Here is a 13485-nt window from a genome sequence, read left to right as displayed (position 1 = left end):
AATGTTAGGTTCGAGAATTCGTCACGCATTGTTCAATTCGGGCAGGAGTGGAAAAATGGACTGATTTAACGTTCGTTGAGATTGTTCATTGTTTTTGAGCATAACGAAAATTGCAAAGTTTTATTGCGTGGACCAGGGCGTTTACGTAAACAAAATGTCAAGTTATCATGAGAGTCAGATAGTAAAACCATTAAATTAAATTTAATTCAATTAATCTTGTTGTAGTACACATTTTGTGTATTATCAAGAATACACCCAACGCAAACGGGGAACATTTTATTACTTTAGGGCAATTTTTTATTACTTATTGTGTCTTATGACTGCGCATTATACACAAATAGTAATAACCGAAAAGTAACAAAAATTATGACGGCCACACGCTTGTATGTGTTTCTGCAGGAGAACATACAGCCAAGCACCGCAGTGCATGTGTTAGCAAGACTTCACTCGCTGCACTTGTATTGATGCAACGATCAGATTCATTTTTGTCCCCTTCATCCACACATAATGAGAATCTCCGTCAACCCGTCAACCTCAAATGTCTAATTAGAAACACTTTCGTTTCGTCCCCCAGTGTTTACATGAAATGAGAATATGTTATACTGTCTGAACAGAGTTGCCGAAGTTGCGAATATTGTTCTGGATGGGCACGAGTTTTGTATTTTCAAACAGGTGCAAATGAGTTTCCATGAACCAATGAGTATGTGTTTTGGATAGCTTGCAAGAAAGCGAATGTTTTTGTTTTTCTCTAACGCAGTTTACAGATCGTGATGTCATTTAAAGACGCATTTCAAGTCTTTGAAATCATCAACGTTTGCATACTCTATGACGGGAAAAATGCTGCTTGGCAGCTCTTGTCATATTCTTCCTCTACTCCGTATGCATACAACGAGCGAACTAATACACGCTCACCGGATGAATTGGAGATTGAAGAAACTTGTAACATGTGCAACATATGCGACGGTGTGTGATTTTTTTTTTACTTGAGGTGGAAAGGGAGCAGTTTTTGACAAAAAAAATCTTGCATGTGGTTGAAACGACCATTATTAGATAGTCGTACTCCCATAACACGTGCTAATTATATGACAGTATGTGTTGTTACTTGACTGGGGAAGAATTTTATTGCCTTTTTAGTAATAGGATTGTTACCTAAAAGGCAATTTTGCGCTATTGCTTCTAAGATAATAAGGAAAAGTTTTGCGTGTATGTGTTCAACAAGTCGGAAGTCCGTAGAACTGTGAGTATACCTAAAACATCATGAATGATTCAACATGCAATTATTTTGAATCTTATTATTTACGCTACAGAAATACTTTTCTTTAAATACTTTTCTCAAAATGTTAACATTTCTAGCTACCATCCTGTCCAGATGTTCTCAGAGAACTGCACGATGAAAACTGTCTGCCATTACCCACCGAATTGAACGATAGTGTGTCAAATAACCGACGGCATCTGCAGAGTGAATTTTGTTTGTGACGAGAAGTTGCAAATCTAAGACTGCAATTCTTACTTTGCTTATCCCTAGGGTGAAAAATAAACTACGTTTGCTGAGCGGGGCCTCCATGGGAGCCAAACGATCAGAGAACTGCATCCGGTTCGAAACTATTTCCAGCGGAAAAAATTGACTTCTGACATTCGTTTCTGACAATGATTTTTCACTGCTCTGCTCATATCGAATAACGTAACAGAATTGTTATTGCATCGGTGTCGGGGTCAAACACCCCAGTTTAGCAGCTCTGTTATGACCGGCGCGGCGTGGTGGAAATTCGATATCAGGGCTTATTGACGACCGCCGAAACCACAGGGCAGCGCCGCTTTTGATTTGTGGGTATGTTTAAGCTAATTAGTGTCATGTTAAACGGTGACAGGTGGATTTGTTTTGAACAGTTGAAGCATTAACTAATATTGTGTAGAACATTTGCGAGTAATCTCGGTGCAAGTCACCGAAATTAAATTAGTCCGTGTCTGACGCGAAAGTAAACCGATACGTGCCAGACAATAACAAATCTAAAATAATAAACGTGAAAAAATGGACTGCTCTGTGCGAATCGCTGCGAGTGAATGAAAAACAATGCAAATAACAGACTCGAAAATAAACGCTAGTTCCTTTCGAAAGCAAACTTTGTCGAGCACTAAAAACATATCAACGAATTTAAAACCACTCTTAGCGATAAATCGCTTTATGTGTGCTCTCCCCGCGGGTGGCAGCAAAAACTTGGAAGCGAAACAAAACATCCATAAATAAAAATAAAAGTGCAATATGCGCTCTGATGGTTCGTCCCTTCCGCTTTCCCACCCTGGACCGTGTAAAGCATAATCCTTTGGTGGAACTTTGCCACACTGAAACGTTTTCTTCGCTGCTGCTGCTGCGTTGACAATTCTCACTCGATTGCCACTCGGCACAAGTGCCTCCCACCGATTTGATTTAAAACCACTCTAACAGGATTCACTGTGCAAGTTTAACGCCCTCGATAAAAGAACACACACAAAATCAACCATAAACCCTTCAATAAAGGGTCCACGCATTGCGCCACGGGATGGTAGCTTCACTCTTTTTTAGTTAGCGCAAGATTCCCAATAAAGCGGGATTTGAATCGGGTGACGCACAGAGCTCACGAGCTCACAGCACAAAGCCAGCGGGCGACTTCGGACCGGACGTGTGTCCGGCCAATCGACGTCCCGATGAGGCGTACTGCAGCAGAAAGGACAACGCGTAAATTCACTGTTAACATAAATAAAATATACACAGGAAGGAAAAATAATCGAAAGACTCGACCGCCCGCAGTAGCTTTGTGGCCGAGTGGGGATTCGGCATTGCACATTTAACAGCAATGAAACAAAGTCGTTTTAGGCGGAGGTTGATTAGAGCACTCAGTAAATTTGGACATATTGGATACGTCCCCAGAAAAAAAACCTAACTTAATCCACCTAGCGGTGAGACTCAGCCTTTCTCATTCAAACTTATTATTTGTAAAAATAGATTTACATGAACGCTTCAATCCAATAAGTGTGTATTCACTTTTTGGGTTCTAAAATAATGATGTTGTAAAAGAAGTATAAAATATGAAATTTGACGTAATGTAAATGCTTAAGAAATAGCGAAATAAAAGAAATGACTCTTGATTTCGAACAATGCAATCACGAGCGATACCGGAAAATTCAAATGGTACGATACCGCATTTAAATTATATTGTGGCCACATGTATTGATCAAAGCAGGTATAGTTTTAAATAGCCTATGAATTTCTTTTCTTTCCATAACTTTTGAACCACATATTAAACTGTTACGAAGTTTGCTATTTGTAAGTTTGAGAGATGACTCGTTCGTATGACACTAGTTGTGTTCAAAAAAGTCGTGTAATCTTTGAGATAATAGAATTATCTTATGAGTCAGCTAGACCTTTCATTTGACACTAATTTCGTGATAGTCGGTTTAGCCATTTCTGAGAAAAGTGAGTGAGTTTATGTATTCTTCGGAATATGTTTCTTTTCAAAGCTAGGTTTCACATTTTTAAACATAACAGGCAAAGTAATAGTCCGATTGCAAAAAATCAATTGGGTCTTATGGGGTAACTACACCTTTCATATGACACTGATTTTATGAAAATCGGTCCAGCCATCTCTGATAAACATGAGTGAAATTAAACAGTCTTCAGAAGACGTTTCTTTTCATAACTTTTGAACCACATGTTCAATCTATATAAAATTCAAAAGTTAAGGGTTTTCAAGATAGTCCGTTCATTTGATACCAATTTTATTGAAATCGGTTGTGTGGTTTCTGAGATATTGATGTTTCGTGATTTTTACATTTTTAAACATAACCTCTAAAATAAAAATCCATTCACAATGAAATTTAATAGGGTCTTATGGGGCAACTAGAACTTTCATTTGCATATAGTTTCATGAAAATCGGTCCAGCCATCTCTGAGAAAAGTGAGTGAAAAAAAAAATCTGCACATACACACACACACTCACACACACACATACATACATACAGAAAATGCTCAGCTCGTCGAACTGAGTCGGGTGATATATGCCATTCGGCCCCTTGGAGCACTTTCATATCTTCGGTTTTGCAAGTGATTGCTATACCTTTCTAGGGAAAAGGCAAAAAGTTAAAAAAATTATTAATTAGGAGTAAAATATTCGTGCTGAAGAAATAGCGAAATAAAAGAAATGACTTTGAATTTCGTACACTTCAATCACGAGCAATACCGGGAACGTACGAACAGCACAATACCAAATTTAAGTTTTGTTGAGGCCATATATTTTGATCAAAGCAGTTACAGTTTTAAATAGTCTTTGAATTTCGTTTCTTTTCATAACTTTTTAACCACATATTAAATTTATATGAAATTTTTTACTTGTGAGTTTAAAAGACAACCCGGGGGAACCTATAAGAAAGCCAAACTTTTCATTTGACACTAAGATTGTTGAATTTAGTCCAGCCATTTTTGAGAAAACGAAAGTCACCGGAACATGTTTCTTTTCACAATTTTTGAACCACATGTTTAATCACTATAAAATCCATCAATTAACCTTAAACTAGCCCGTTCATTTGATACCAATATTGTTCAAATCGGTTGTGTAGTTTCTGAGATAATGAAGTTTCGTGATTTTCATATTTTGATAAATTACAGACAAAGTAAGAGACCGATTACATTGAAATTCAATAGGGTGTTATGAGGCAGCTAGACCTTTCATTTGACACTAATTTCGTGGAAATCGGTTCCGCCATCTCTGAGAAAAGTGAGTGAGTTTAAGTAGTCTTCGGAATATGTTTCTTTTCGAAGCTAGATTTCACATTTTTAAACATAACAGGCAAAGTAATAGTCCGATTGCAAAAATATCAATAGGGTCGGTTCAGCCATCTCTGAGAAACATGAATGAGATTAAACACTCTCCAGAACACGTTTCTTCAAATAACTTCCGAACCACACGGTCAATCTTCATGAAACTCAAAAGTTAAGGGTTTTTTAAGTAGCTCGTTCATTTAAAACCAATTTTGTTAAAATCCGTTGAGTAGTTTCTGAGATAATGCTGTTTCGTGATTTTCACATTTTTAAACATAACCTCTAAACTAAAAATCCGATTACAATGAAATTCAATAGGGTCTTATAGGGACACTAGACCTTTCATTTACAATTAATTTCATGAAGATCGGTCTAGCCATCTCTGAGAAAATCGAGTGAGATTGGAAGAGCGTTACATACACACACACATACACATACACACACATACATACACACACACACACACATACAGAAAATGCTCAGGTCGTCAAACTAAGTCGATTGATATACGAGATTCGACCCTTTGGAGCACTTTTATACCTTTGGTTTTTCCAGTGATTGCTATACCTTTCTAGGAGAAAGGCAAAAAGGTTTGCCAGTTGATATGAGCAGACAATAAATTGAACGAATAATAATCTCCTTTCCGGAGGCAGCAGCTTAGCCTCAACGGCGTGGTAATAACACTGCAGGATATTTTGAACCGGTTTACTGTTGAGAGTGGCTAACATTTGAGCAATGTTTTATAGACAGGCATTGCGAGTTGTATTTTTATTTGTCAAATAGAGAGAGCTGCAGGGTATGTTTTGGAAGCGAGAATTTAGTTTTTGGAGAATCATGAATCTTGAAGAAACGATATGTTTGATAAGAGAATGTATTAAGCAAAGGACGAAAAAATTGTGAATGATAAACAATAGAGAAATGTTACTAGAAAAAATAGACACAAACAAAACTAAGTCAACGATAACAAAAAAATACAAAACTAAACACGTTATCAATCAAAAAATGTCTTTGATGATTCAATAGTCTATCACCTATTATTTATCTTCTATCACCAATCACCTACCAGCTATTATCTACCAGCTATCACATACCAACTGTCGCCAATCACTTATCACCTATCACCTATCAGCTATCACCTATCACCTATCACCTTTCACCTATCATCTATCATCAATCACCTATCACCCATAACCCATCACTTATCACCTATCACCTACCAGCTATCATCTACCAGCTATCACATGCTAACTATCACCTATAACTTATCACCTATCACCTATCACCTATCAGCTATCACCTATCACCTATCACCTATCACCTATCACCTATCACCTATCACCTATCACCTATCACCTATCACCTATCACCTATCACCTATCACCTATCACCTATCACCTATCACCTATCACCTATTTTCTCTCACCTATCACCTATCACCTATCACCTATCACCTATCACCTATCACCTATCACCTATCACCTATCACCTATCACCTAGCACCTAGCACCTAGCACCTAGCACCTATCACCTATCACCTATTACCCATCACCTATGGCCCATCATTTATCACCCACAACCTATCACCCAGAACCTATCTGCCAGAATCTATCACCCAGAACCTATCACTCAGAACCTATCACCCAGGACCTATCACCCATCATCCATTGCTCATCATCTATCGCCCATCACCTATCACCCATCATCTATCAACCATCACTTATCAACAGGTTTGTCGTTTCTTCTCAGAAAATCACTAGCGTGTAAGGGAAAATCTTTCACTGCGAAAACAACTGCTCTCACACTGGGCAAAACGATGCACCTGCTTGAAGAAGGCGGTTAGTCGTTTATATCTGAGGAGCTTGTACAAAAACACCGCGGTAAAATCCGAAATATCTTTGCCAGAGAGATGATAAGTTGGTGTGAGATTTCTTATACGAGAGGGCATCACGCACAACCAGTACACAACAAAGCAAAGAGTTTTTGACACAGAGAACAGACATTCATGTTCATCAAGAAAAAATTTAAAATCGTATGTAAAAATTTTAATCAAAATACGTTAATACACTAACGACATTGTCCTTGTGGTGCCCCAGTTGCAGTGCATAAATGTTGCCGTATCGGTTATTTATTATTGGGTTTTTCATTACCTCTAGCGCCGCTATGAGGAGCATCCCCACTTACGTTTAAATTATGGTTTCAAGTTTTTACACATCCTTTGTGCTTTTACTATGTGTCTCTTAACCGTTATGTACTCGGCAATTTCAACCCACGTAAGTACTCGGTAAGGTACCCGAGTACCCACCAAAATTAAATGCTTCTTCCTTTTTCAATTCTTGACCGATTTTCGATCTTGACCTGTAAAAAGATTGGAAAATTTGTCTATTTTTATTATACGGGACCTAGAGAGCCATTGGTCCCCATATGGTTCCCGCTAATCCGGATCTTCGGGACTAAGCTCAAGATCGAGAATCTGCTCCAAAATGACCATTTCGAACAACTTATCAGATGGACTCAAAATAAATGAAAATCAACTCCTGGAGTGATTTTATGAATTTTGATACCAATGTTGGTCGTTTTATTGACAATTGTACTAATTTATCTGACCGGAACATGCTCTCGAAGATCCGGATTTATAGAAACCTGATGTGGTCACTGGTTCATGTTGGTCTCTGATTGTAAAAGAAGACAGATTTTCCAATCTTTTCGAAAATCGAAAATCGGTCAAGAAATGAAAAAGCAACAAGCATTTCATTTTGTGGGTACGCGTGTACCCAACCGAGTACTTATGGGGTAGAAAAATTCGAAACCTTCCCATTCGATCCCTCTTGCTGCTATAAACAGTTTGATGATGGAAAATGGTTTATTTCCACTAGTTAGGAGCATTCCATAAGTTTCAGCTGGCTGAGTTGAGTCCTTGTTTTTCAAAGCATTAAAGTCTGAAAAGGTACCCGGGTACCATACCAAGTACAAAACGGTTAATTATATACCAAATGAGGGGAGCATTTAGGCAGGAAAGTATATTGCGTTGTAAGCTTTACATCTCGAAGCTGTGAAAAAAAATCAGAGGCCCGTCACGTGAGTTTGCTCTAAGAATGCTTTCGACTTTATCTCAGTAGTGATAAGTATTTATCATTTATCATCTATCATCTATCATCTGTGAGAAGTATCTATCATCTACCATCTATCATCTATCATCTATCATCTATCATCTATCATCTATCATCTATCATCTATCATCTATCATCTATCATCTGTCATCTATCATCTATCATCTATCATCTATCATCTATCATCTATCATCTATCATCTATCATCTATCATCTATCATCTATCATCTATCATCTATCATCTATCATCTATCATCTATCATCTATCATCTATCATCTATCATCTATCATCTATCATCTATCATCTATCATCTATCATCTATCATCTATCATCTATCATCTATCATCTATCATCTATCATCTATCATCTATCATCTATCATCTATCATCTATCATCTATCATCTATCATCTATCATCTATCATCTATCATCTATCATCTATCATCTATCATCTATCATCTATCATCTATCATCTATAATCTATCATCTATCATCTATCATCTATCATCTATCATCTATCAGCTATCAGCTATCATCTATCATCTATCATCTCTCATCTATCATCTCTCATCTATCATCTATCATCTATCATCTATCATCTATCATCTATCATCTATCATCTATCATCTATCATCTATCATCTATCATCTATCATCTATCATCTATCATCTATTACTATCATCTATCATCTATCATCTATCATCTATCATCTATCATCTATCATCTATCATCTATCAGCTATCATCTATCATCTATCATCTATCATCTATCATCTATCATCTATCATCTATCATCTATCATCTATCATCTATCATCTATCATCTATCATCTATCATCTATCATCTATCATCTATCATCTGTCATCTATCATCTATCACATATCATCTGTCATCTATCATCTATCATAGGGAGAGCTGCGTAGCCGCAAGGTTACAGAGTCCGCTCTGTCAAGCGGATGGTCGTGGGTTCGAATCTTAGTAGAACCAGGCCATCCGATGTCAAAAAAAGGACTTAAGCATGGGTTTATTCTCAGACTCCCCACCAGTTACCCTTCCTTTACGCTGAAATCTACAATACTTTTGCGTGACTTCCTCTTAACAAAAAATAAGTCCCTTTTATCAATAAAACTGGTCAGAAGGACGCACGACGAAACTTCTCCAGGGAAATATAATTGGTGATATTTGGCAAGAGGAACGAGTATCGGTATAGTAGAACAGTAAGCGTGTAAGGAAGAGTATCACAATACACACAAGCACTGATGAACAATAATAGTAAGCATGCCACTTCTCAATAGCGGTATTGCTTTTAACAGAAGTGCGGGATACAGCAGACACCCGGGCATATCTCACGATAGATCTACGATTCTGGTCGCAGTGAGGAAGTCCATACAGGAAAAAAAATCATCTTTCATCTATCATCTATCATCTGTCATTTATCATCTATCATCTATCATCTATCATCTATCATCTATCACCTATCATCTATCATCTATCATCTATCATCTATCATCTATCACATCATCTATCTATCATCTATCATCTGACGGATAGTCATCCGTCATCCGTCATCCGTCATCAGTCCAGTTCATCCGTCATCCAAAACATCAATCGTCCAAATCATCCATCATCCGTCGTCCAGATCATCCGCCGTCTAAATCATCCGTCGTCCATATCATCCGTCCTCCAGATCATCCATCATCCAGATTCTCCGTCATTCGTCTTCCAGATCATCCGTGATGCGTCGTCCAGATCATCCGTTATTCGTCGTTCAGATCATCCGTCGTCCAGATCATCAATCGTCCAAATAATCCGTTATCCGTCGTCTAGATCATACGTCCTTCAGATTATCCGTCATCCGTCCTCCAGATCATTCGTCATTCATCGTCCAAATCGTCAGTCATCCGTCGTCTAGATCATCCGTCATTCGTCTTCCAGATCATTCGTCATTCACATCATCCGTCGTCCACATCATTTGTCGCCCACATTATCCGTCGTCCACATCATGCGTCATTCGTCGTCCAGATCATCTGTCATCCATCGTCTAGATCATCCGTCCTCCAGTTCATCCGTTATTCGTCGTCCATATCATCCGTCATCCACATCATCCGTCGTCCAGAGCATCCGTCCTCCAGATCATCCGGCGTCTAGATCATCCGGCGTCCAAATCATCCGTCGTCCAGATCATCCGTCTTGCGTCGTCCAGATTATCCGTCGTCCAGATCACCCGTCATCCGTCGTCCATATCATCCGTCATCCAGATCATCCATTGTCCAGATTCTCCGTCATTCATCTTCCAGATCATCCGTTATCCGTCGTTCTGATCATCCGTCGTCCAGATCATCAATCATTTAAATAATCCGTCACCCGTCGTCTAGATCATCCGTCATTCGTCGCCCAGATCATCCGTCATCCATCGTCTAGATCATCCGTCCTCCAGTTCATCCGTTTTTCGTCGTCCAGATCATCCGTCATCCACATCATCCGTCGTCCACAACATTTGTCGTCCACATAATCCGTCGTCCACATCATCCGTCGTTCAGATCATCCGTGGTCCATATCATTAATCGTCCAAATCATCCGTCCTCTAGATTATGTGTCGTCCAAATCATTTGTCGTCTACATCATCCGTGATCATTCGTCGTCCAGATCATCCGTCATTCGGTGTCCATTTCATCCATCGTCCACGTTATCCGTCGTCCACATCATCCGTCCTCCAGATCATCCGTCATCCATCCTCCAGATCATCCGTCGTGCGTCGTCCAGATCATCCGGCGTCTAGATCATCCGGTGTCCAAATCATCCGTCGTCCAGATAATCCGTCTTGCGTCGTCCAGATTATCCGTAGTCCAGATCATTCGCCGTCCAGATCATCCATCATCCGTCGTCCATATCATCCATCGTCCAGATTCTCCGTCATCCGTCCTCCAGTTTATCCGTTATTCGTCGTCCAGATCATCCGTCATCCGTCATCCACATCATCCGTCGTCCACAACATTTGTCGACCACATGATCCGTCGTCCACATCATCCGTCGTCCACATCATTCGTCGTTCAGATCATCCGTGGTCCATATCATTAATCGTCCAAATCATCCGTCATCCGTCGTCTAGATTATGCGTCGACCATATCATCTATCGTCTACATCATCCGTGATCATTTGTCCTCCAGATCATCCGTCATCCGTCGTCCATATCATTCGTCGTCCAGATCATCCGTCTTCCACATCACCCGTCGTCCACAACATCCGTGATTATCCGTTGTCCAAATCACCCGTCATTCAGATTATCCGTCGTCCAGATCATTAGTATACATAGCTTTTTCCCTAGAGCTCAAACTGGAAAATAGTTGAAGAAGTTGTTTATAAAACACGACAGCAAGGTTTACGTAAAATTCCATTATGTCAATGATTTTTTTGCGATAGGTTTCAGAATACACTCGATTGGGGTTAATCAATTTGATGGTGTGAAGCGATAAATTCCAGTGATAATTGTCTTTCAACCCTTTCTTTTAAATAATTGATAGGTCTCTTAAGAGAAACGTGGGTTTTGGATTACCATTCATCGATGACAGAGGCTGATTCTAGTTCACAGGTTATTCTTCGCTCCGCACACACTGCAAGCAAACAAACAAGACATAACGATTAGAGCACGCTACCGGCGCACACACACCTATGAGCAGGAAGGAAAAGGCTGATAGCAACGCGACAGATCCGGACAAAATTGCTAGTATAACCGGACATATTCAGCAATGCTGTGCAGTGCTGTGGTCGCAGCACACTAGGAAAAATAGACCCAAATTTCCACTAAATAATCTCCGCTGAGCCAGCAACCTGAAATATAGCATTTCTATGTAAAATTGGTCAAAAAATTGATTGGTGATTGTTTCATCCTGTGCAGGGCACGGGGAAGGGCCTTTTTTCACTCTATATTTGTGTGTTTCTGGATTTACTCTGTCGTAGCTCGGCGTTCGATCGGCGGCGATCGGCACTGAATTTTCAGTGCAAAAATGAACAAAATCCACGAATAGATTAGCGGAAGACTCGATAGAGATGGTTCCATTTATTTCCCGGCCCTAAAAATGGCGCCATAATTCTCCCAATTTCACCTTATTTATGTGATTTTCGTGCCACTCAGCTTTCGGTTCAAAAGTAAAAATTTATATATAGGAGTTTTTGAAGCCGAAAAAGGTAATTATGCTGGTTTGAGGCTCCTCTCTCAGCTGGAAGGGATCGCTTCCACACAAATGAAGCACAAGTTTATGCAAAACTCAAGAACCTATCAAGCAAATGGAACCAAATTTGGCATGTGGAAGTTTTTGGATGCAAGATATATTCATGTGGTGGTTTGACATCCCTCCCTACTCTAGAAGATACGAGTCCCTTACATATGAAACACAAATTATCGAATAACTCGTGAATTAAGTAAACCCAAAAAAATGCAAATGTAGGGTGATAAAGGGCAAACAGACCCTTTACCGTGCTTTGCACAGGATGAACGGTAAAATTTACTACTGTCAACCGTTCTCTTGCTGCAGTAATCGGTTATACAATGAAAACTAAATTTCTGTATGCTAGCTTTTATGTGTGACTACTGAGGTTTGAATTTCCAGTAGGCGTGTCTTTGTGGACTAGAACAAGTAAAAAAAACAATATCAAATCGGTTTTAAAGTGAAATCGTTTGTATACTTTAGCGTCAGCTGAAGTGGAGGAAGAAGGCCTTATTTTAGTTTTGATTTATCGAAACATACGTTCAACAAGACTCTACATATTTCTGAGTTTTGAAAGTGGAGAATTTTAGTAACTCTCTCGATGTTTTCGGTTTTTCAATTTGCAGGCCTATATATTTTGCCGTAAGACGTAATTCTACGTCAAAAAAATTAAAAAAAATAGGTTTTTACTATTCCTGTAAATTTTGGTACCCATAGCAGAAAAAAGAGACTTAAATGGGTTGCTTACGGGAATGCAAACGAAGAAGCGACGAACCCGGTGCGCAATTACTGTGCAGCCTTTTGATGCACTTTTGCGTTTGCTAGTGGCGCCAAATATCACAGAAATGGTTAAAAAGCTATAATCTTGAAGTGGCAATTTTTTTGAGCTTAAGAGCAACTTGTTTTGTTTGTGTCGACTAGTGTTTTTTAGTGATATTCGCTAAAATAAATCATAAATAGCAGTTAAGGAAAATCATGAAAGGTTGTAATTGAATTTGATATGTACTTAAAAATGAAGGCTTAAAATTAATTATTTTGATGAAACACGATGGCTTTAATTTTCTTGTTTGGAATTTAATCCAAAGTGTTACTTAGAATTGTTGTACAAGCATTGTGATTTAGTTAACAGTTTTTGTGTTTACCTAGTGAAAATTAAATATTTTCTATATCGCTACGAGGCATTTCTGTAAAAATCCACAAGTTCTAGGGTCAATAAATCTCATCTGTAAATGCCATTATGCGGAATTTCATTAACGTTACATGCTTTTTTGGGAAATATGAAAACATTATTTGGCAGAAAACAAATCTAAAATCCATTTTTTTTTTCAAATTTCAAGTTGCTGTGTACGTTACCTTTCAATTTCGTTTCAAAAATTTTATTC

General features: G+C 38.8%; 1 protein-coding gene across 3 annotated transcripts in view; it reads right to left on the bottom strand.

The window, feature by feature from the left end:
- The window catches only part of LOC129732351 (hemicentin-1-like), a 417768-nt gene that overhangs the window by 265054 nt on the left and 139229 nt on the right, over positions 1–13485 (bottom strand). The gene's annotated exons all lie outside the window — the stretch shown is intronic.

Source organism: Wyeomyia smithii, chromosome 3 (genome assembly GCF_029784165.1).
Source record: "Wyeomyia smithii strain HCP4-BCI-WySm-NY-G18 chromosome 3, ASM2978416v1, whole genome shotgun sequence".
Lineage (NCBI taxonomy): Eukaryota > Metazoa > Arthropoda > Insecta > Diptera > Culicidae > Wyeomyia > Wyeomyia smithii.
This window is presented reverse-complemented; position numbering and strand designations above follow the sequence as displayed.